This window comes from Numenius arquata, chromosome Z, assembly GCF_964106895.1.
Source record: "Numenius arquata chromosome Z, bNumArq3.hap1.1, whole genome shotgun sequence".
Lineage (NCBI taxonomy): Eukaryota > Metazoa > Chordata > Aves > Charadriiformes > Scolopacidae > Numenius > Numenius arquata.
This window is the reverse complement of record NC_133616.1, coordinates 57,062,648-57,087,240: the sequence shown is the minus strand read 5'-3', so window position 1 is coordinate 57,087,240 and position 24,593 is coordinate 57,062,648.

Below are 24,593 nucleotides of genomic sequence, written 5' to 3'. Positions count from 1 at the left end.
GTAGAGAATCTCTGGGTGCTTGAGGATGGCAGTGCACCCTGCTCTGCTCCGGTTCCCATCTCTCCTTGCAGCTCTAAATGGCAGGCAATTGGGAAAAAATAAAGGCATTAGAGACCATCCGTCATGATGGACACCCCTGCCCAGGTTTCGGCCACACTCTTGAATCCTTAACTTTCTGTGTCTTTGTAAAAGGTAGAGAATCTCTGGATTTCTGGCTGAGGATCGCAATGCTCCATCGTCTGCTCCTCTCCTTTTCGGGGCCTGTGGCTGTATGAGAGAGAATAAATACAATGGGGCTTGCACGATGACTCACCACAGACCACCCCTGCCCAGGTCTCTGCCGCACTCTTGAATCCTTACCTTTGTCTCCATGTTCATGTAGAAGGTAGAGAATCCCTGGGTGCTTGAGGATGGCAGTGCACCCTGCTCTGCTCCGGTTCCCATCTGTCCTTGCAGCTCTAAATGGCAGGCAATTGGGAAAAAATAAAGGCATTAGAGAACATCCGCCGCGAAGGACACCCCTGCCCAGGTTTCTGCCACACTCTTGAATCCTGAACTTTCTGTGTCTTTGTAGAAGGTAGAGAATCTCTGGATTTCTGGCTGAGGATGGCACTGTGCCATGGTCTGCTCCTCTCCTTTTCGGGGCCTGTGGCTGTATGAGAGAGAATAAAAACAATGGGGCATGCACCCTGACTCACCATGGACCACCCCTGCCCAGGTCTCTGCCGCACTCTTGAATCCCTAACTTTCTCTGTCTTCGTAGAAGGTAGACAATCTCTATCGCTGTTACTGACGATGAAAGTGTCCGATGGTCTTGTCCTTTCCCTGTCCCGCCTTCTGACGTAAAAAGCAGGATAATATCAACAAACTAAGGCAGGAAAGGCCATCTGTGACAATTGACCACCCTGCCAAGGTCTCTGCCACCCTCTTGAATCCTTAACTCTCTTCCAGTGTTCTTGTGGCAGGTAGAGAATCTCTGGGTGCTTGAGGATGGCAGTGCACCCTGCTCTGCTCCGGTTCCCATCTGTCCTTGCAGCTCTAAATGGCAGGCCATTGGGAAGAAATAAAGGCACCAGAGACCATCCGTCACGATGGACACCCCTGCCCAGGTTTCGGCCACACTCTTGAATCCTTAACATTCTGTGTCTTCGTAGAAGGGAGAGAATCTCTGGATTTCTGGCTGAGGATGGCACTGTGCCATGGTCTGCTCCTCTCCTTTTCGGGGCCTGTGGCTGTATGAGAGAGAATAAAAACAATGGGGCATGCACCCTGACTCACCACGGACCACCCCTGCCCAGGTCTCTGCCGCACTCTTGAATCCTTACCTTTGTCTCCATGTTCTTGTAGAAGGTAGAGAATCTCTGGGTGCTTGAGGATGGCAGTGCACCCTGCTCTGCTCCGGTTCCCATCTGTCCTTGAAGCTCTAAATGGCAGGCAATTGGGAAAAAATAAAGGCATTAGAGAACATCCGCCGCGAAGGACACCCCTGCCCAGGTTTCTGCCACACTCTTGAATCCTGAACTTTCTGTGTCTTTGTAGAAGGTAGAGAATCTCTGGATTTCTGGCTGAGGATGGCACTGTGCCATGGTCTGCTCCTCTCCTTTTCGGGGCCTGTGGCTGTATGAGAGAGAATAAAAACAATGGGGCATGCACCCTGACTCATCACGGACCACCCCTGCCCAGGTCTCTGCCGCACTCTTGAATCCTTACCTTTGTCTCCATGTTCATGTAGAAGGTAGAGAATCTCTGGGTGCTTGAGGATGGCAGTGCACCCTGCTCTGCTCCGGTTCCCATCTGTCCTTGAAGCTCTAAATGGCAGGCAATTGGGAAAAAATAAAGGCATTAGAGAACATCCGCCGCGAAGGACACCCCTGCCCAGGCTTCGGCCACACTCTTGAATCCTTAACTTTCTGTGTCTTTCTAAATGTAGAGAATCTCTGGATTTCTGGCTGAGGATGGCACTGTGCCATGGTCTGCTCCTCTCCTTTTCGGGGCCTGTGGCTGTATGAGAGAGAATAAAAACAATGGGGCATGCACCCTGACACACCACGGACCACCCCTGCACAGGTCTCTGCCGCACTCTTGAATCCTTAACTTTCTGTGTCTTCGTAGAAGGTAGAGAATCTCTGGATTTCTGGCTGAGGATCGCAATGCTCCATGGTCTGCTCCTCTCCTTTTCGGGGCCTGTGGCTGTATGAGAGAGAATAAAAACAATGGGGCATGCACCCTGACTCACCACGGACCACCCCTGCCCAGGTCTCTGCCACACTCTTGAATCCTTGCATTTGTGTCCATGTTCTTGTAGAAGGTAGAGAATCTCTGGGTGCTTGAGGATGGCAGTGCACCCTGCTCTGCTCCGGTTCCCATCTGTCCTTGCAGCTCTAAATGGCAGGCAATTGGGAAGAAATAAAGGCATTAGAGACCATCAGTCACCAAGGACACCCCTGCCCAGTTTTCGGCCACACTCTTGAATACTTAACTTTCTGTGTCTTTGTAGAAGGTAGAGAATCTTTGGATTTCTGGCTGAGAATCGCAATGCTCCATCGTCTGCTCCACTCCTTTTCAGGGCCTGTGGCTGTATGAGAGAGAATAAAACCAATGGGGCATGCACCCTGACTCATCACGGACCACCCCTGCCCAGGTCTCTGCCGCACTCTTGAATCCTTACCTTTGTCTCCATGTTCATGTAGAAGGTAGAGAATCTCTGGGTGCTTGAGGATGGCAGTGCACCCTGCTCTGCTCCGGTTCCCATCTGTCCTTGAAGCTCTAAATGGCAGGCAATTGGGAAAAAATAAAGGCATTAGAGAACATCCGCCGCGAAGGACACCCCTGCCCAGGCTTCGGCCACACTCTTGAATCCTGAACTTTCTGTGTCTTTGTAGAAGGTAGAGAATCTCTGGATTTCTGGCTGAGGATGGCACTGTGCCATGGTCTGCTCCTCTCCTTTTCGGGGCCTGTGGCTGTATGAGAGAGAATAAAAACAATGGGGCATGCACCGTGACTCACCATGGACCACCCCTGCCCAGGTCTCTGCCGCACTCTTGAATCCTTACCTTTGTCTCCATGTTCATGTAGAAGGTAGAGAATCTCTGGGTTCTTGAGGATGGCAGTGCACCCTGCTCTGCTCCGGTTCCCATCTGTCCTTGCAGCTCTAAATGGCAGGCAATTGGGAAGAAATAAAGGCATTAGAGACCATCCGTCATGAAGGACACCCCTGCCCAGGCTTCGGCAACACTCTTGAATCCTTAACTTTCTGTGTCTTTCTAAATGTAGAGAATCTCTGGATTTCTGGCTGAGGATGGCACTGTGCCATGGTCTGCTCCTCTCCTTTTCGGGGCCTGTGGCTGTATGAGAGAGAATAAAAACAATGGGGCATGCACCCTGACACACCACGGACCACCCCTGCACAGGTCTCTGCCGCACTCTTGAATCCTTAACTTTCTGTGTCTTCGTAGAAGGTAGAGAATCTCTGGATTTCTGGCTGAGGATCGCAATGCTCCATGGTCTGCTCCTCTCCTTTTCGGGGCCTGTGGCTGTATGAGAGAGAATAAAAACAATGGGGCATGCACCCTGACTCACCACGGACCACCCCTGCCCAGGTCTCTGCCACACTCTTGAATCCCTAACTTTGTGTCCATGTTCTTGTAGAAAGTAGAGAATCTCTGGGTGCTTGAGGATGGCAGTGCACCCTGCTCTGCTCCGGTTCCCATCTGTCCTTGCAGCTCTAAATGGCAGGCAATTGGGAAGAAATAAAGGCACCAGAGACCATCCGTGGCGATGGACAGCCCTGCCCAGGTTTCGGCCACACTCTTGAATCCTTAACATTCTGTGTCTTCGTAGAAGGTAGAGAATCTCTGGATTTCTGGCTGAGGATGGCACTGTGCCATGGTCTGCTCCTCTCCTTTTCGGGGCCTGTGGCTGTATGAGAGAGAATAAAAACAATGGGGCATGCACCCTGACTCACCACGGACCACGCCTGCCCAGGTCTCGGCCACACTCTTGAATCCCTAACTTTGTGTCCATGTTCTTGTAGAAGGTAGAGAATCTCTGGGTGCTTGAGGATGGCAGTGCACCCTGCTCTGCTCCGGTTCCCATCTGTCCTTGCAGCTCTAAATGGCAGGCAATTGGGAAGAAATAAAGGCATCAGAGACCATCCGTCACGATGGACACCCCTGCCCAGGTCTCTGCCACACTCTTGAATCCTTAACTTTCTGTGTCTTTGTAAAAGGTAGAGAATCTCTGGATTTCTGGCTGAGGATCGCAATGCTCCATCGTCTGCTCCTCTCCTTTTCGGGGCCTGTGGCTGTATGAGAGAGAATAAATACAATGGGGCATGCACGATGACTCACCACAGACCACCCCTGCCCAGGTCTCTGCCACACTCTTGAATCCTTACCTTTGTGTCTATGTTCCTGTAGAAGGTAGAGAATCTCTGGGTACTTGAGGATGGCAGTGCACCCTGCTCTGCTCTGGTTCCCATCTGTCCTTGCAGCTCTAAATGGCAGGCAATTGGGAAGAAATAAAGGCATTAGAGACCATCTGTCACGAAGGACAGCCCTGCCCAGGTCTCTGCCGCACTCTTGAATCCTTAACTTTCTGTGTCTTCGTAGAAGGTAGAGAATCTCTGGATTTCTGGCTGAGGATGGCACTGTGCCATGGTCTGCTCCTCTCCTTTTCGGGGCCTGTGGCTGTATGAGAGAGAATAAAAACAATGGGGCATGCACCCTGACTCACCACGGACCACCCCTGCCCAGGTCTCTGCCACACTCTTGAATCCTTACCTTTGTGTCCATGTTCCTGTAGAAGGTAGAGAAGCTCTGGGTGCTTGAGGATGGCAGTGCACCCTGCTCTGCTCCGGTTCCCATCTGTCCTTGCAGCTCTAAATGGCAGGCAATTGGGAAAATATAAAGGCATCAGAGACCATCCGTCACGATGGACACCCCTGCCCAGGTCTCTGCAACACTCTTGAATCCTTAACTTTCTCTGTCTTCATAGAAGGTAGACAATCTCTATCGCTGTTACTGACGATGAAAGTGTCCGATGGTCTTGTCCTTTCCCTGTCCCGCCTTCTGACGTAAAAAGCAGGATAATATCAACAAACTAAGGCAGCAAAGGCCATCTGTGACAATTGACCAGCCTGCCAAGGTCTCTGCCACCCTCTTGAATCCTTAACTCTCTTCCAGTGTTCTTGTGGCAGGTAGAGAATCTCTGGGTGCTTGAGGATGGCAGTGCACCCTGCACTGCTCCGGTTCCCATCCGTCCTTGCAGCTCTAAATGGCAGGCAATTGGGAAAAAATAAAGGCATTAGAGACCATCAGTCATGATGGACACCCCTGCCCAGGTTTCGGCCACACTCTTGAATCCTTAACTTTCTGTGTCTTCGTAGAAGGTAGAGAATCTCTGGATTTCTGGCTGAGGATCGCAATGCTCCATGGTCTGCTCCTCTCCTTTTCGGGGCCTGTGGCTGTATGAGAGAGAATAAATACAATGGGGCTTGCACGATGACTCACCACAGACCACCCCTGCCCAGGTTTCTGCCACACTCTTGAATCCTTACCTTTGTGTCTATGTTCTTGTAGAAGGTAGAGAATCTCTGGGTGCTTGAGGATGGCAGTGCACCCTGCTCTGCTCCGGTTCCCATCTGTCCTTGCAGCTCTAAATGGCAGGCAATTGGGAAAATATAAAGGCATCAGAGACCATCATCACGATGGACACCCCTGCCCAGGTCTCTGCCACACTCTTGAATCCTTAACTTTCTCTGTCTTCGTAGAAGGTAGACAATCTCTATCGCTGTTACTGACGATGAAAGTGTCCGATGGTCTTGTCCTTTCCCTGTCCCGCCTTCTGACGTAAAAAGCAGGATAATATCAACAAACTAAGGCAGGAAAGGCCATCTGTGACAATTGACCACCCTGCCAAGGTCTCTGCCACCCTCTTGAATCCTTAACTCTCTTCCAGTGTTCTTGTGGCAGGTAGAGAATCTCTGGGTGCTTGAGGATGGCAGTGCACCCTGCTCTGCTCCGGTTCCCATCTCTCCTTGCAGCTCTAAATGGCAGGCAATTGGGAAGAAATAAAGGCACCAGAGACCATCCGTCACGATGGACACCCCTGCCCAGGTTTCGGCCACACTCTTGAATCCTTAACATTCTGTGTCTTCGTAGAAGGTAGAGAATCTCTGGATTTCTGGCTGAGGATGGCACTGTGCCATGGTCTGCTCCTCTCCTTTTCGGGGCCTGTGGCTGTATGAGAGAGAATAAAAACAATGGGGCATGCACCCTGACTCACCACGGACCACCCCTGCCCAGGTCTCTGCCGCACTCTTGAATCCTTACCTTTGTCTCCATGTTCATGTAGAAGGTAGAGAATCTCTGGGTGCTTGAGGATGGCAGTGCACCCTGCTCTGCTCCGGTTCCCATCTGTCCTTGAAGCTCTAAATGGCAGGCAATTGGGAAAAAATAAAGGCATTAGAGAACATCCGCCGCGAAGGACACCCCTGCCCAGGTTTCTGCCACACTCTTGAATCCTGAACTTTCTGTGTCTTTGTAGAAGGTAGAGAATCTCTGGATTTCTGGCTGAGGATGGCACTGTGCCATGGTCTGCTCCTCTCCTTTTCGGGGCCTGTGGCTGTATGAGAGAGAATAAAAACAATGGGGCATGCACCCTGACTCACCATGGACCACCCCTGCCCAGGTCTCTGCCGCACTCTTGAATCCCTAACTTTCTCTGTCTTCGTAGAAGGTAGACAATCTCTATCGCTGTTACTGACGATGAAAGTGTCCGATGGTCTTGTCCTTTCCCTGTCCCGCCTTCTGACGTAAAAAGCAGGATAATATCAACAAACTAAGGCAGCAAAAACCATCTGTGACAATTGACCAGCCTGCCAAGGTCTCTGCCACCCTCTTGAATCCTTAACTCTCTTCCAGTGTTCTTGTGGCAGGTAGAGAATCTCTGGGTGCTTGAGGATGGCAGTGCACCCTGCTCTGCTCCGGTTCCCATCTGTCCTTGCAGCTCTAAATGGCAGGCAATTGGGAAGAAATAAAGGCATTAGAGACCATCAGTCACCAAGGACACCCCTGCCCAGTTTTCGGCCACACTCTTGAATACTTAACTTTCTGTGTCTTTGTAGAAGGTAGAGAATCTCTGGATTTCTGGCTGAGAATCGCAATGCTCCATCGTCTGCTCCACTCCTTTTCAGGGCCTGTGGCTGTATGAGAGAATATAAAACCAATGGGGCATGCACCCTGACTCATCACGGACCACCCCTGCCCAGGTCTCTGCCGCACTCTTGAATCCTTACCTTTGTCTCCATGTTCATGTAGAAGGTAGAGAATCTCTGGGTGCTTGAGGATGGCAGTGCACCCTGCTCTGCTCCGGTTCCCATCTGTCCTTGAAGCTCTAAATGGCAGGCAATTGGGAAAAAATAAAGGCATTAGAGAACATCCGCCGCGAAGGACACCCCTGCCCAGGCTTCGGCCACACTCTTGAATCCTGAACTTTCTGTGTCTTTGTAGAAGGTAGAGAATCTCTGGATTTCTGGCTGAGGATGGCACTGTGCCATGGTCTGCTCCTCTCCTTTTCGGGGCCTGTGGCTGTATGAGAGAGAATAAAAACAATGGGGCATGCACCCTGACTCATCACGGACCACCCCTGCCCAGGTCTCGGCCACACTCTTGAATCCCTAACTTTCTCTGTCTTCGTAGAAGGTAGACAATCTCTATCGCTGTTACTGACGATGAAAGTGTCCGATGGTCTTGTCCTTTCCCTGTCCCGCCTTCTGACGTAAAAAGCAGGATAATATCAACAAACTAAGGCAGCAAAAACCATCTGTGACAATTGACCAGCCTGCCAAGGTCTCTGCCACCCTCTTGAATCCTTAACTCTCTTCCAGTGTTCTTGTGGCAGGTAGAGAATCTCTGGGTGCTTGAGGATGGCAGTGCACCCTGCTCTGCTCCGGTTCCCATCTGTCCTTGCAGCTCTAAATGGCAGGCAATTGGGAAGAAATAAAGGCATTAGAGACCATCAGTCACCAAGGACACCCCTGCCCAGTTTTCGGCCACACTCTTGAATACTTAACTTTCTGTGTCTTTGTAGAAGGTAGAGAATCTCTGGATTTCTGGCTGAGAATCGCAATGCTCCATCGTCTGCTCCACTCCTTTTCAGGGCCTGTGGCTGTATGAGAGAGAATAAAACCAATGGGGCATGCACCCTGACTCATCACGGACCACCCCTGCCCAGGTCTCTGCCGCACTCTTGAATCCTTACCTTTGTCTCCATGTTCTTGTAGAAGGTAGAGAATCTCTGGGTGCTTGAGGATGGCAGTGCATCCTGCTCTGCTCCGGTTCCCATCTGTCCTTGCAGCTCTAAATGGCAGGCAATTGGGAAAAAATAAAGGCATTAGAGACCATCTGTCACGAAGGACAGCCCTGCCCAGGTCTCTGCCGCACGCTTGAATCCTGAACTTTCTGTGTCTTTGTAGAAGGTAGAGAATCTCTGGATTTCTGGCTGAGGATGGCACTGTGCCATGGTCTGCTCCTCTCCTTTTCGGGGCCTGTGGCTGTATGAGAGAGAATAAAAACAATGGGGCATGCACCGTGACTCACCATGGACCACCCCTGCCCAGGTCTCTGCCGCACTCTTGAAGCCTTACCTTTGTCTCCATGTTCATGTAGAAGGTAGAGAATCTCTGGGTTCTTGAGGATGGCAGTGCACCCTGCTCTGCTCCGGTTCCCATCTGTCCTTGCAGCTCTAAATGGCAGGCAATTGGGAAGAAATAAAGGCACCAGAGACCATCCGTCACGAAGGACACCCCTGCCCAGGCTTCGGCAACACTCTTGAATCCTTAACTTTCTGTGTCTTTCTAAATGTAGAGAATCTCTGGATTTCTGGCTGAGGATGGCACTGTGCCATGGTCTGCTCCTCTCCTTTTCGGGGCCTGTGGCTGTATGAGAGAGAATAAAAACAATGGGGCATGCACCCTGACACACCACGGACCACCCCTGCACAGGTCTCTGCCGCACTCTTGAATCCTTAACTTTCTGTGTCTTCGTAGAAGGTAGAGAATCTCTGGATTTCTGGCTGAGGATCGCAATGCTCCATGGTCTGCTCCTCTCCTTTTCGGGGCCTGTGGCTGTATGAGAGAGAATAAAAACAATGGGGCATGCACCCTGACTCACCACGGACCACCCCTGCCCAGGTCTCTGCCACACTCTTGAATCCTTGCATTTGTGTCCATGTTCTTGTAGAAGGTAGAGAATCTCTGGGTGCTTGAGGATGGCAGTGCACCCTGCTCTGCTCCGGTTCCCATCTGTCCTTGCAGCTCTAAATGGCAGGCAATTGGGAAGAAATAAAGGCATCAGAGACCATCCGTCACGATGGACACCCCTGCCCAGGTCTCTGCCACACTCTTGAATCCTTAACTTTCTGTGTCTTTGTAAAAGGTAGAGAATCTCTGGATTTCTGGCTGAGGATCGCAATGCTCCATCGTCTGCTCCTCTCCTTTTCGGGGCCTGAGGCTGTATGAGAGAGAATAAATACAATGGGGCATGCACGATGACTCACCACAGACCACCCCTGCCCAGGTCTCTGCCACACTCTTGAATCCTTACCTTTGTTTCCATGTTCTCATACAAGGTAGAGAATCTCTGCGTGCTTGAGGATGGCAGTGCACCCTGCTCTGCTCCGGTTCCCATCCGTCCTTGCAGCTCTAAATGGCAGGCAATTGGGAAAAAATAAAGGCATTAGAGAACATCTGTCACGAAGGACAGCCCTGCCCAGGTCTCTGCCGCACGCTTGAATCCTTAACTTTCTGTGTCTTCGTAGAAGGTAGAGAATCTCTGGATTTCTGGCTGAGGATGGCACTGTGCCATGGTCTGCTCCTCTCCTTTTCGGGGCCTGTGGCTGTATGAGAGAGAATAAAACCAATGGGGCATGCACCCTGACTCACCACGGACCACCCCTGCCCAGGTCTCGGCCACACTCTTGAATCCTTAACTTAGTGCCAGTGTTCTTGTAGAAGGTAGAGAATCTCTGGGTGCATGAGGATGGGAGTGTACCCTGCTCTGCTCCGGTTCCCATCTGTCCTTGCAGCTCTAAATGGCAGGCAATTGGGAAGAAATAATGGCACCAGAGACCATCCGTGGCGATGGACACCCCTGCCCAGGTTTCGGCCACACTCTTGAATCCTTAACTTTCTGTGTCTTCGTAGAAGGTAGAGAATCTCTGGATTTCTGGCTGAGGATGGCACTGTGCCATGGTCTGCTCCTCTCCTTTTCGGGGCCTGTGGCTGTATGAGAGAGAATAAAAACAATGGGGCATGCACCCTGACTCACCACGGACCACCCCTGCCCAGGTCTCGGCCACACTCTTGAATCCCTAACTTTCTCTGTCTTCGTAGAAGGTAGACAATCTCTATCGCTGTTACTGACGATGAAAGTGTCCGATGGTCTTGTCCTTTCCCTGTCCCGCCTTCTGACGTAAAAAGCAGGATAATATCAACAAACTAAGGCAGCAAAGGCCATCTGTGACAATTGACCAGCCTGCCAAGGTCTCTGCCACCCTCTTGAATCCTTAACTCTCTTCCAGTGTTCTTGTGGCAGGTAGAGAATCTCTGGGTGCTTGAGGATGGCAGTGCACCCTGCTCTGCTCCGGTTCCCATCTGTCCTTGCAGCTCTAAATGGCAGGCAATTGGGAAGAAATAAAGGCATTAGAGACCATCAGTCACCAAGGACACCCCTGCCCAGTTTTCGGCCACACTCTTGAATACTTAACTTTCTGTGTCTTTGTAGAAGGTAGAGAATCTCTGGATTTCTGGCTGAGAATCGCAATGCTCCATCGTCTGCTCCACTCCTTTTCAGGGCCTGTGGCTGTATGAGAGAGAATAAAACCAATGGGGCATGCACCCTGACTCATCACGGACCACCCCTGCCCAGGTCTCTGCCGCACTCTTGAATCCTTACCTTTGTCTCCATGTTCTTGTAGAAGGTAGAGAATCTCTGGGTGCTTGAGGATGGCAGTGCATCCTGCTCTGCTCCGGTTCCCATCTCTCCTTCCAGCTCTAAATGGCAGGCAATTGGGAAAAAATAAAGGCATTAGAGACCATCTGTCACGAAGGACAGCCCTGCCCAGGTCTCTGCCGCACGCTTGAATCCTGAACTTTCTGTGTCTTTGTAGAAGGTAGAGAATCTCTGGATTTCTGGCTGAGGATGGCACTGTGCCATGGTCTGCTCCTCTCCTTTTCGGGGCCTGTGGCTGTATGAGAGAGAATAAAAACAATGGGGCATGCACCGTGACTCACCATGGACCACCCCTGCCCAGGTCTCTGCCGCACTCTTGAAGCCTTACCTTTGTCTCCATGTTCATGTAGAAGGTAGAGAATCTCTGGGTTCTTGAGGATGGCAGTGCACCCTGCTCTGCTCCGGTTCCCATCTGTCCTTGCAGCTCTAAATGGCAGGCAATTGGGAAGAAATAAAGGCACCAGAGACCATCCGTCACGAAGGACACCCCTGCCCAGGCTTCGGCAACACTCTTGAATCCTTAACTTTCTGTGTCTTTCTAAATGTAGAGAATCTCTGGATTTCTGGCTGAGGATGGCACTGTGCCATGGTCTGCTCCTCTCCTTTTCGGGGCCTGTGGCTGTATGAGAGAGAATAAAAACAATGGGGCATGCACCCTGACACACCACGGACCACCCCTGCACAGGTCTCTGCCGCACTCTTGAATCCTTAACTTTCTGTGTCTTCGTAGAAGGTAGAGAATCTCTGGATTTCTGGCTGAGGATGGCACTGTGCCATGGTCTGCTCCTCTCCTTTTCGGGGCCTGTGGCTGTATGAGAGAGAATAAAAACAATGGGGCATGCACCCTGACTCACCACGGACCACCCCTGCCCAGGTCTCGGCCACACTCTTGAATCCCTAACTTTGTGTCCATGTTCCTGTAGAAGGTAGAGAATCTCTGGGTGCTTGAGGATGGCAGTGCACCCTGCTCTGCTCCGGTTCCCATCTGTCCTTGCAGCTCTAAATGGCAGGCAATTGGGAAGAAATAAAGGCATCAGAGACCATCCGTGGCGATGGACACCCCTGCCCAGGTTTCGGCCACACTCTTGAATCCTTAACATTCTGTGTCTTCGTAGAAGGTAGAGAATCTCTGGATTTCTGGCTGAGGATCGCAATGCTCCATCGTCTGCTCCTCTCCTTTTCGGGGCCTGTGGCTGTATGAGAGAGAATAAAACCAATGGGGCATGCACCCTGACTCACCACGGACCACCCCTGCCCAGGTCTCGGCCACACTCTTGAATCCTTACCTTTGTGTCTATGTTCCTGAAGAAGGTAGAGAATCTCTGGGTGCTTGAGGATGGCAGTGCACCCTGCTCTGCTCCGGTTCCCATCTCTCCTTGCAGCTCTAAATGGCAGGCAATTGGGAAAATATAAAGGTATCAGAGACCATCATCACGATGGACACCCCTGCCCAGGTCTCTGCAACACTCTTGAATACTTAACTTTCTGTGTCTTTGTTGAAGGTAGAGAATCTCTGGATTTCTGGCTGAGCATGGCACTGTGCCATCGTCTGCTCCTCTCCTTTTCGGGGCCTGTGGCTGTATGAGAGAGAATAAAAACAATGGGGCATGCACGATGACTCACCACAGACCACCCCTGCCCAGGTCTCTGCCACACTCTTGAATCCTTACCTTTGTGTCTATGTTCCTGTAGAAGGTAGAGAATCTCTGGGTACTTGAGGATGGCAGTGCACCCTGCTCTGCTCCGGTTCCCATCCGTCCTTGCAGCTCTAAATGGCAGGCAATTGGGAAAAAATAAAGGCATTAGAGACCATCAATCTTGATGGACACCCCTGCCCAGGTCTCTGCAACACTCTTGAATCCTTAACTTTCTCTGTCTTCGTAGAAGGTAGACAATCTCTATCGCTGTTACTGACGATGAAAGTGTCCGATGGTCTTGTCCTTTCCCTGTCCCGCCTTCTGACGTAAAAAGCAGGATAATATCAACAAACTAAGGCAGCAAAGGCCATCAGTGACAATTGACCAGCCTGCCAAGGTCTCTGCCACCCTCTTGAATCCTTAACTCTCTTCCAGTGTTCTTGTGGCAGGTAGAGAATCTCTGGGTGCTTGAGGATGGCAGTGCACCCTGCTCTGCTCCGGTTCCCATCCGTCCTTGCAGCTCTAAATGGCAGGCAATTGGGAAGAAATAAAGGCATTAGAGACCATCCGTCACGATGGACAGCCCTGCTCAGGTCTCTGCCTCACTCTTGAATCCTTAACTTTCTGTGTCTTCGTAGAAGGTAGAGAATCTCTGGATTTCTGGCTGAGGATGGCACTGTGCCATGGTCTGCTCCTCTCCTTTTCGGGGCCTGTAGCTGTATGAGAGAGAATAAAAACAATGGGGCATGCACCCTGACTCACCACGGACCACCCCTGCCCAGGTCTCTGCCACACTCTTGAATCCTTGCATTTGTGTCCATGTTCTTGTAGAAGGTAGAGAATCTCTGGGTGCTTGAGGATGGCAGTGCACCCTGCTCTGCTCCTGTTCCCATCTGTCCTTGCAGCTCTAAATGGCAGGCAATTGGGAAAATATAAAGGCATTAGAGACCATCCGTCACGAAGGACAGCCCTGCCCAGGTTTCGGCCACACTCTTGAATCCTTAACTTTCTGTGTCTTTCTAAATGTAGAGAATCTCTGGATTTCTGGCTGAGGATGGCACTGTGCCATGGTCTGCTCCTCTCCTTTTCGGGGCCTGTGGCTGTATGAGAGAGAATAAAACCAATGGGGCATGCACCCTGACTCACCATGGACCACCCCTGACCAGGTCTCGGCCACACTCTTGAATCCCTAACTTTCTGTCCATGTTCTTGTAGAAGGTAGAGAATCTCTGGGTGCTTGAGGATGGCAGTGCACCCTGCTCTGCTCCGGTTCCCATCTGTCCTTGCAGCTCTAAATGGCAGGCAATTGGGAAGAAATAAAGGCATCAGAGACCATCCGTCGCGATGGACACCCTTGCCCAGGTCTCTGCCACACTCTTGAATCCTTAACTTTCTGTGTCTTTGTAAAAGGTAGAGAATCTCTGGATTTCTGGCTGAGGATCGCAATGCTCCATCGTCTGCTCCTCTCCTTTTCGGGGCCTGAGGCTGTATGAGAGAGAATAAATACAATGGGGCATGCACGATGACTCACCACAGACCACCCCTGCCCAGGTCTCTGCCACACTCTTGAATCCTTACCTTTGTTTCCATGTTCTCATACAAGGTAGAGAATCTCTGCGTGCTTGAGGATGGCAGTGCACCCTGCTCTGCTCCGGTTCCCATCCGTCCTTGCAGCTCTAAATGGCAGGCAATTGGGAAAAAATAAAGGCATTAGAGACCATCTGTCACGAAGGACAGCCCTGCCCAGGTCTCTGCCGCACGCTTGAATCCTTAACTTTCTGTGTCTTCGTAGAAGGTAGAGAATCTCTGGATTTCTGGCTGAGGATGGCACTGTGCCATGGTCTGCTCCTCTCCTTTTCGGGGCCTGTGGCTGTATGAGAGAGAATAAAACCAATGGGGCATGCACCCTGACTCACCACGGACCACCCCTGCCCAGGTCTCGGCCACACTCTTGAATCCTTAACTTAGTGCCAGTGTTCTTGTAGAAGGTAGAGAATCTCTGGGTGCATGAGGATGGGAGTGTACCCTGCTCTGCTCCGGTTCCCATCTGTCCTTGCAGCTCTAAATGGCAGGCAATTGGGAAGAAATAATGGCACCAGAGACCATCCGTGGCGATGGACACCCCTGCCCAGGTTTCGGCCACACTCTTGAATCCTTAACTTTCTGTGTCTTCGTAGAAGGTAGAGAATCTCTGGATTTCTGGCTGAGGATGGCACTGTGCCATGGTCTGCTCCTCTCCTTTTCGGGGCCTGTGGCTGTATGAGAGAGAATAAAAACAATGGGGCATGCACCCTGACTCACCACGGACCACCCCTGCCCAGGTCTCGGCCACACTCTTGAATCCCTAACTTTCTCTGTCTTCGTAGAAGGTAGACAATCTCTATCGCTGTTACTGACGATGAAAGTGTCCGATGGTCTTGTCCTTTCCCTGTCCCGCCTTCTGACGTAAAAAGCAGGATAATATCAACAAACTAAGGCAGCAAAGGCCATCTGTGACAATTGACCAGCCTGCCAAGGTCTCTGCCACCCTCTTGAATCCTTAACTCTCTTCCAGTGTTCTTGTGGCAGGTAGAGAATCTCTGGGTGCTTGAGGATGGCAGTGCACCCTGCTCTGCTCCGGTTCCCATCTGTCCTTGCAGCTCTAAATGGCAGGCAATTGGGAAGAAATAAAGGCATTAGAGACCATCAGTCACCAAGGACACCCCTGCCCAGTTTTCGGCCACACTCTTGAATACTTAACTTTCTGTGTCTTTGTAGAAGGTAGAGAATCTCTGGATTTCTGGCTGAGAATCGCAATGCTCCATCGTCTGCTCCACTCCTTTTCAGGGCCTGTGGCTGTATGAGAGAGAATAAAACCAATGGGGCATGCACCCTGACTCATCACGGACCACCCCTGCCCAGGTCTCTGCCGCACTCTTGAATCCTTACCTTTGTCTCCATGTTCTTGTAGAAGGTAGAGAATCTCTGGGTGCTTGAGGATGGCAGTGCATCCTGCTCTGCTCCGGTTCCCATCTCTCCTTGCAGCTCTAAATGGCAGGCAATTGGGAAAAAATAAAGGCATTAGAGACCATCTGTCACGAAGGACAGCCCTGCCCAGGTCTCTGCCGCACGCTTGAATCCTGAACTTTCTGTGTCTTTGTAGAAGGTAGAGAATCTCTGGATTTCTGGCTGAGGATGGCACTGTGCCATGGTCTGCTCCTCTCCTTTTCGGGGCCTGTGGCTGTATGAGAGAGAATAAAAACAATGGGGCATGCACCGTGACTCACCATGGACCACCCCTGCCCAGGTCTCTGCCGCACTCTTGAAGCCTTACCTTTGTCTCCATGTTCATGTAGAAGGTAGAGAATCTCTGGGTTCTTGAGGATGGCAGTGCACCCTGCTCTGCTCCGGTTCCCATCTGTCCTTGCAGCTCTAAATGGCAGGCAATTGGGAAGAAATAAAGGCACCAGAGACCATCCGTCACGAAGGACACCCCTGCCCAGGCTTCGGCAACACTCTTGAATCCTTAACTTTCTGTGTCTTTCTAAATGTAGAGAATCTCTGGATTTCTGGCTGAGGATGGCACTGTGCCATGGTCTGCTCCTCTCCTTTTCGGGGCCTGTGGCTGTATGAGAGAGAATAAAAACAATGGGGCATGCACCCTGACACACCACGGACCACCCCTGCACAGGTCTCTGCCGCACTCTTGAATCCTTAACTTTCTGTGTCTTCGTAGAAGGTAGAGAATCTCTGGATTTCTGGCTGAGGATGGCACTGTGCCATGGTCTGCTCCTCTCCTTTTCGGGGCCTGTGGCTGTATGAGAGAGAATAAAAACAATGGGGCATGCACCCTGACTCACCACGGACCACCCCTGCCCAGGTCTCGGCCACACTCTTGAATCCCTAACTTTGTGTCCATGTTCCTGTAGAAGGTAGAGAATCTCTGGGTGCTTGAGGATGGCAGTGCACCCTGCTCTGCTCCGGTTCCCATCTGTCCTTGCAGCTCTAAATGGCAGGCAATTGGGAAGAAATAAAGGCATCAGAGACCATCCGTGGCGATGGACACCCCTGCCCAGGTTTCGGCCACACTCTTGAATCCTTAACATTCTGTGTCTTCGTAGAAGGTAGAGAATCTCTGGATTTCTGGCTGAGGATCGCAATGCTCCATCGTCTGCTCCTCTCCTTTTCGGGGCCTGTGGCTGTATGAGAGAGAATAAAACCAATGGGGCATGCACCCTGACTCACCACGGACCACCCCTGCCCAGGTCTCGGCCACACTCTTGAATCCTTACCTTTGTGTCTATGTTCCTGAAGAAGGTAGAGAATCTCTGGGTGCTTGAGGATGGCAGTGCACCCTGCTCTGCTCCGGTTCCCATCTCTCCTTGCAGCTCTAAATGGCAGGCAATTGGGAAAATATAAAGGTATCAGAGACCATCATCACGATGGACACCCCTGCCCAGGTCTCTGCAACACTCTTGAATACTTAACTTTCTGTGTCTTTGTTGAAGGTAGAGAATCTCTGGATTTCTGGCTGAGCATGGCACTGTGCCATCGTCTGCTCCTCTCCTTTTCGGGGCCTGTGGCTGTATGAGAGAGAATAAAAACAATGGGGCATGCACGATGACTCACCACAGACCACCCCTGCCCAGGTCTCTGCCACACTCTTGAATCCTTACCTTTGTGTCTATGTTCCTGTAGAAGGTAGAGAATCTCTGGGTACTTGAGGATGGCAGTGCACCCTGCTCTGCTCCGGTTCCCATCCGTCCTTGCAGCTCTAAATGGCAGGCAATTGGGAAAAAATAAAGGCATTAGAGACCATCAATCTTGATGGACACCCCTGCCCAGGTCTCTGCAACACTCTTGAATCCTTAACTTTCTCTGTCTTCGTAGAAGGTAGACAATCTCTATCGCTGTTACTGACGATGAAAGTGTCCGATGGTCTTGTCCTTTCCCTGTCCCGCCTTCTGACGTAAAAAGCAGGATAATATCAACAAACTAAGGCAGCAAAGGCCATCAGTGACAATTGACCAGCCTGCCAAGGTCTCTGCCACCCTCTTGAATCCTTAACTCTCTTCCAGTGTTCTTGTGGCAGGTAGAGAATCTCTGGGTGCTTGAGGATGGCAGTGCACCCTGCTCTGCTCCGGTTCCCATCCGTCCTTGCAGCTCTAAATGGCAGGCAATTGGGAAGAAATAAAGGCATTAGAGACCATCCGTCACGATGGACAGCCCTGCTCAGGTCTCTGCCTCACTCTTGAATCCTTAACTTTCTGTGTCTTCGTAGAAGGTAGAGAATCTCTGGATTTCTGGCTGAGGATGGCACTGTGCCATGGTCTGCTCCTCTCCTTTTCGGGGCCTGTAGCTGTATGAGAGAGAATAAAAACAATGGGGCATGCACCCTGACTCACCACGGACCACCCCTGCCCAGGTCTCTGCCACACTCTTGAATCCTTGCATTTGTGTCCATGTTCTTGTAGAAGGTAGAGAATCTCTGGGTGCTTGAGGATGGCAGTGCACCCTGCTCTGCTCCTGTTCCCATCTGTCCTTGCAGCTCTAAATGGCAGGCAATTGGGAAAATATAAAGGCATTAGAGACCATCCGTCACGAAGGACAGCCCTGCCCAGGTTTCGGCCACACTCTTGAATCCTTAACTTTCTGTGTCTTTCTAAATGTAGAGAATCTCTGGATTTCTGGCTGAGGATGGCACTGTGCCATGGTCTGCTCCTCTCCTTTTCGGGGCCTGTGGCTGTATGAGAGAGAATAAAACCAATGGGGCATGCACCCTGACTCACCATGGACCACCCCTGACCAGGTCTCGGCCACACTCTTGAATCCCTAACTTTCTGTCCATGTTCTTGTAGAAGGTAGAGAATCTCTGGGTGCTTGAGGATGGCAGTGCACCCTGCTCTGCTCCGGTTCCCATCTGTCCTTGCAGCTCTAAATGGCAGGCAATTGGGAAGAAATAAAGGCATCAGAGACCATCCGTCGCGATGGACACCCTTGCCCAGGTCTCTGCCACACTCTTGAATCCTTAACTTTCTGTGTCTTTGTAAAAGGTAGAGAATCTCTGGATTTCTGGCTGAGGATCGCAATGCTCCATCGTCTGCTCCTCTCCTTTTCGGGGCCTGTGGCTGTATGAGAGAGAATAAATACAATGGGGCATGCACCCTGACTCACCACGGACCACCCCTGACCAGGTCTCGGCCACACTCTTGAATCGTTACCTTTGTTTCCATGTTCTCATACAAGGTAGAGAATCTCTGCGTGCTTGAGGATGGGAGTGCACCCTGCTCTGCTCCGGTTCCCATCTCTCCTTGCAGCTCTAAATGGCAGGCAATTGGGAAAAAAGTAAAGGCATTAGAGACCATCCGTCACAAAGGACACCCCTGCCCAGGTTTCGGCCACACTCTTGAATCCTTAACATTCTGTGTCTTCGTAGAAGGTAGAGAATCTCTGGATTTCTGACTGAGGATGGCACTGTGCCATGGTCTGCTCCTCTCCTTTTCGGGGCCTGTGGCTGTATGAGAGAGAATAAAAACAATGGGGCATGCACCCTGACTCACCACGGACCACCCCTGACCAGGTCTCGGCCACACTCTTGAATCCTTAACTTAGTGCCAGTGTTCTTGTAGAAGGTAGAGAATCTCTGGGTGCTTGAGGATGGCAGTGCACCCTGCTCTGCTCCGGTTCCCATCTGTCCTTGCAGCTCTAAATGGCAGGCAATTGGGAAAATATAAAGGTATCAGAGACCATCATCACGATGGACACCCCTGCCCAGGTCTCTGCAACACTCTTGAATACTTAACTTTCTGTGTCTTTGTTGAAGGTAGAGAATCTCTGGATTTCTGGCTGAGGATGGCACTGTGCCATGGTCTGCTCCTCTCCTTTTCGGGGCCTGTGGCTGTATAAGAGAGAATAAAAACAATGGGGCATGCACCCTGACTCACCACGGACCACCCCTGCCCAGGTCTCGGCCACACTCTTGAATCCTTACCTTTGTGTCTATGTTCCTGTAGAAGGTAGAGAATCTCTGGGTACTTGAGGATGGCAGTGCACCCTGCTCTGCTCCGGTTCCCATCTGTCCTTGCAGCTCTAAATGGCAGGCAACTGGGAAGAAATAAAGGCATTAGAGACCATCTGTCACGAAGGACAGCCCTGCCCAGGTCTCTGCCGCACTCTTGAATCCTTAACTTTCTGTGTCTTCGTAGAAGGTAGAGAATCTCTGGATTTCTGGCTGAGGATGGCACTGTGCCATGGTCTGCTCCTCTCCTTTTCGGGGCCTGTGGCTGTATGAGAGAGAATAAAACCAATGGGGCATGCACCCTGACTCACCACGGACCACCCCTGCCCAGGTCTCTACCACACTCTTGAATCCCTAACTTTGTGTCCATGTTCCTGTAGAAGGTAGAGAATCTCTGGGTGCTTGAGGATGGCAGTGCACCCTGCTCTGCTCCGGTTCCCATCCGTCCTTGCAGCTCTAAATGGCAGGCAATTGGGAAAAAATAAAGGCATTAGAGACCATCAGTCATGATGGACAGCCCTGCCCAGGTTTCTGCCACACTCTTGAATCCTTAACTTTCTGTGTCTTTGTAAAAGGTAGAGAATCTCTGGATTTCTGGCTGAGGATCGCAATGCTCCATCGTCTGCTCCTCCCCTTTTCGGGGCCTGTGGCTGTATGAGAGAGAATAAAAACAATGGGGCATGCACGATGACTCACCACAGACCACCCCTGCCCAGGTCTCGGCCACACTCTTGAATCCTTACCTTTGTGTCTATGTTCCTGTAGAAGGTAGAGAATCTCTGGGTGCTTGAGGATGGCAGTGCACCCTGCTCTGCTCCGGTTCCCATCTCTCCTTGCAGCTCTAAATGGCAGGCAATTGGGAAAAAATAAAGGCATTAGAGACCATCTGTCACGAAGGACAGCCCTGCCCAGGTCTCTGCCGCACTCTTGAATCCTTAACTTTCTGTGTCTTCGTAGAAGGTAGAGAATCTCTGGATTTCTGGCTGAGGATGGCACTGTGCCATGGTCTGCTCCTCTCCTTTTCGGGGCCTGTGGCTGTATGAGAGAGAATAAAAACAATGGGGCATGCACCCTGACTCACCACGGACCACCCCTGCCCAGGTCTCGGCCACACTCTTGAATCCCTAACTTTCTCTGTCTTCGTAGAAGGTAGACAATCTCTATCGCTGTTACTGACGATGAAAGTGTCCGATGGTCTTGTCCTTTCCCTGTCCCGCCTTCTGACGTAAAAAGCAGGATAATATCAACAAACTAAGGCAGCAAAGGCCATCTGTGACAATTGACCAGCCTGCCAAGGTCTCTGCCACCCTCTTGAATCCTTAACTCTCTTCCAGTGTTCTTGTGGCAGGTAGAGAATCTCTGGGTGCTTGAGGATGGCAGTGCACCCTGCTCTGCTCCGGTTCCCATCTGTCCTTGCAGCTCTAAATGGCAGGCAATTGGGAAGAAATAAAGGCATTAGAGACCATCAGTCACCAAGGACACCCCTGCCCAGTTTTCGGCCACACTCTTGAATACTTAACTTTCTGTGTCTTTGTAGAAGGTAGAGAATCTCTGGATTTCTGGCTGAGAATCGCAATGCTCCATCGTCTGCTCCACTCCTTTTCAGGGCCTGTGGCTGTATGAGAGAGAATAAAACCAATGGGGCATGCACCCTGACTCATCACGGACCACCCCTGCCCAGGTCTCTGCCACACTCTTGAATCCTTACCTTTGTGTCCATGTTCTTGTAGAAGGTAGAGAATCTCTGGGTGCTTGAGGATGGCAGTGCACCCTGCTCTGCTCCGGTTCCCATCTGTCCTTGCAGCTCTAAATGGCAGGCAATTGGGAAGAAATAAAGGCATTAGAGACCATCCGTCACGAAGGACACCCCTGCCCAGGTTTCGGCCACATTCTTGAATCCTTAACTTTCTGTGTCTTCGTAGAAGGTAGAGAATCTCTGGATTTCTCGCTGAGGATGGCACTGTGCCATGGTCTGCTCCTCTCCTTTTTGGGGCCTGTGGCTGTATGAGAGAGAATAAAACCAATGGGGCATGCACCCTGACTCATCACGGACCACCCCTGCCCAGGTCTCTGCCACACTCTTGAATCCTTAACTTTCTCTGTCTTTGTAGAAGGTAGAGAATCTCTATCGCTCTTACTGAACATAAGAGTGTCCCATGGTCTTGTCCTTTCCCTCTCTGGCCTTCTGCCAAAACAATCAGGATAATAGCAACAAACTAAGGCAGCAGAGGCCATCAGTGACCCTTGACACCAGTGACAAGGTCTCTGCCCCCTCTTTAATCCTTCGGTTTTTGCCCGTGTTCTTGTAGAAGGTATAGAATCCCTGGGTGGTTGAGGATTGGAGTACAGCCTGCTCCTCTCCCATTCCTCTCTGTCTCTGTAGCTCTAAATGGCAGGAAATTTTAAAAAAGAGAAAGCATGATAGGCTTTGACATGATAGTCACAATGAACACTTTTGCACAGATCTCTGCCATAGTCTTGTATCCTTAACTTTGTGTCTCTGTCCGTGTGGAAGGTAGAAAATCTGTGGCTGTGTGGCTGAGTGTGATAGTGTCGCATGGTCTTGTCCTTTTTCTTTGTAGTCTTCTGCCATAAAAAGCAGGTTAATATCAACTAAGAAAGGCAGTAGAGGGCATCTGACACCATGCAGAATCTCTGCCTAGCTTTCTGCCATACTCTTGAATCCTTAACTTATTGTCCATGTGCTTTTATAACGCATGGAATAGCTGGCTGTCTGGCTTCTCACTGGTCTGCTTGGCCTCTACGCTGTGACAGCTCACCGCCCGTGCTTCCCAGCAACGCTTTGTGACAGGGCCACTTCCAGCATTCTTTCGCTGTTGCATGGCCACAGCATGTCCAGGGGTGATGGAAGGCTCAGGCCTTGGCTGCCTGGGGCAAATGGCTGTCACGCTTCAGCGTTTACTTAGAGACAGCGGCGTGGACAAAGCCCGTAACTCAGTCCAATGGGACAAATGTTGTTGAGAGGTCAGGGTCACTCCTGTCTGTGCGGTGACAGCCTCTTGACTCGGGAGTGTGGTCGTCTCATTGCCCCTCACCTTTTTGCCTCACCCCTGTCCCCTGGGCCTCATCCTGGCTTCCAGGGCCAGGGCAGACCCAGGTGGAGCTCAGCGTGATGGCGCAGTCACATAAGTCACAGCATCGTGGAACCATTTAGGTTGTAAAAAACCCTTAAGATCATCGAGTCCAACCATAGACCTAACACTGCCAACTCCACCACTAACCCATGTCCCTCAGCACCACGTCTACGTGTCTTTTAAATACCACCAGGGATGATGACTCCACCACTTCCCTGGGCAGCCTGTTCCAACGCTTAATAACCCTTTGTGTGAAGAAATAGTTCCTAATATCCATCCTAAAGCTCCCCTGGTGCAACTTGAGGCCGTTCCCTCTTGTCCCATTGCCTGTTCCTTGGGAGGAGAGACGATCTCCCCTGGCTACACCCTCCTTTCAGGGAGTTGTAGAGAGCGAGAAGGTCTTTCCTCAGCCTCCTTTTCTCCAGGCTGAACACCCCCAGCTCCCTCAGCTGCTCCTCACAAGACTTGTGCTCCAGACCCCTCACCAGCTCCGTTGCCCTTCTCTGGACACACTCCAACCCCTCAATGTCTTTCCTGTTGTGAGGGGCCCAAAACTGGACACGGCCCTTGAGGTGCGACCTCCCCGGTGCCTGGTACAAAGGGATGGCCAATTCCCTAGTCCTGCTGTCCACGCTATTTCTGACACAAATTTTGTGTCTAAACACTGGGAAGCAATTCAGGCATTCAACATACCGAGGTAGCACTGTCTTAAAGCCCCGTGTCCCAGGGATGTGCACGAAACTGGCAGATAGGACACAAGACGTGGGAAAAATGTGTGTCTCTTTAGATCTGTCTTTCTCCTCTTAAGTCACTTTCCCAAGTATGCTGGGCTGCACTCTGTAGGAAAATACTGTCCCTGTCTTCAATTTGACCATATCGTTCAGAGATGCTGCTGCCTAAATAAAGATCCAACAAAAAAGAAAACTCTTGCACGGCAAAGCAGAAAATATGGTTTCACTGCCTTTATGAATGCAGAATTATACATAACACTATAGCTCTCCTTCTTAGACTTTTTCTTCTTTCCAAAAATGCAGTGAGAATTTGCGATCATTATTTTATCTTCTGCTTCTTTGTCCAAGTTTCTTTAATGTGGGATTCATTGTTTCATTTCTCTGCTGCTGGTTTACATCTAAAAGTGTAGGTTTGTCCAAACACAGTTGGGCTGAATCAAAGTTTCTATCTGTGACTAGCTCCAAGTTTCTTTATCTGTCTGAGGCAGCAGGTTTCTTATCTGACAGCCTTATAATTATAGAAGTATCTGCATATTAATGTATTAATGATTCAGTGCTTACAGAAACAACTGGCCTTGGCGAAATCTGATGAACTAACTTGCAGGATTTGATTCTGCCTAATTATATGTAAATAATGTTTAATGTTGTATGTGTCAGGATTTCTCTGGAAACTTAAGGAGCTTTTTGTGTAACCAAAGTGCTATTATGAATGCAGAGCGAGGGCCATACTCAGCATCATGAAATTGCATGTCCTGTTTTGTTTTTGGTAGTTCTCCGTCTATCTCTTTGAGTAGAAAACAGAATATTTAATACCTAGCGCAGCCTGTGATACTGGGTATGAAGAGATGCTTGCACTGTGCAGAACCACAGGCTAACCTCCATACGGGTTCTTCTCCTTCTTTCAGAGCTCAAAAACTGTGAGCCTGAACAAAATTTTCCAATCAATCAGAATCACTTTGGTATCAACCAGAACCCCTTCTTCAATGCTAGTCTTGCATCTCCCTTTCTATGGTGTTATGTATCAGCAATCTGAAGTGTATTTGTCCATTAGACGTAAGCCAAGTGGGGTTGGATCATCAGACCCTTGGTCTCAGTTTCATTGCAAAGGGATATTTTGTAAG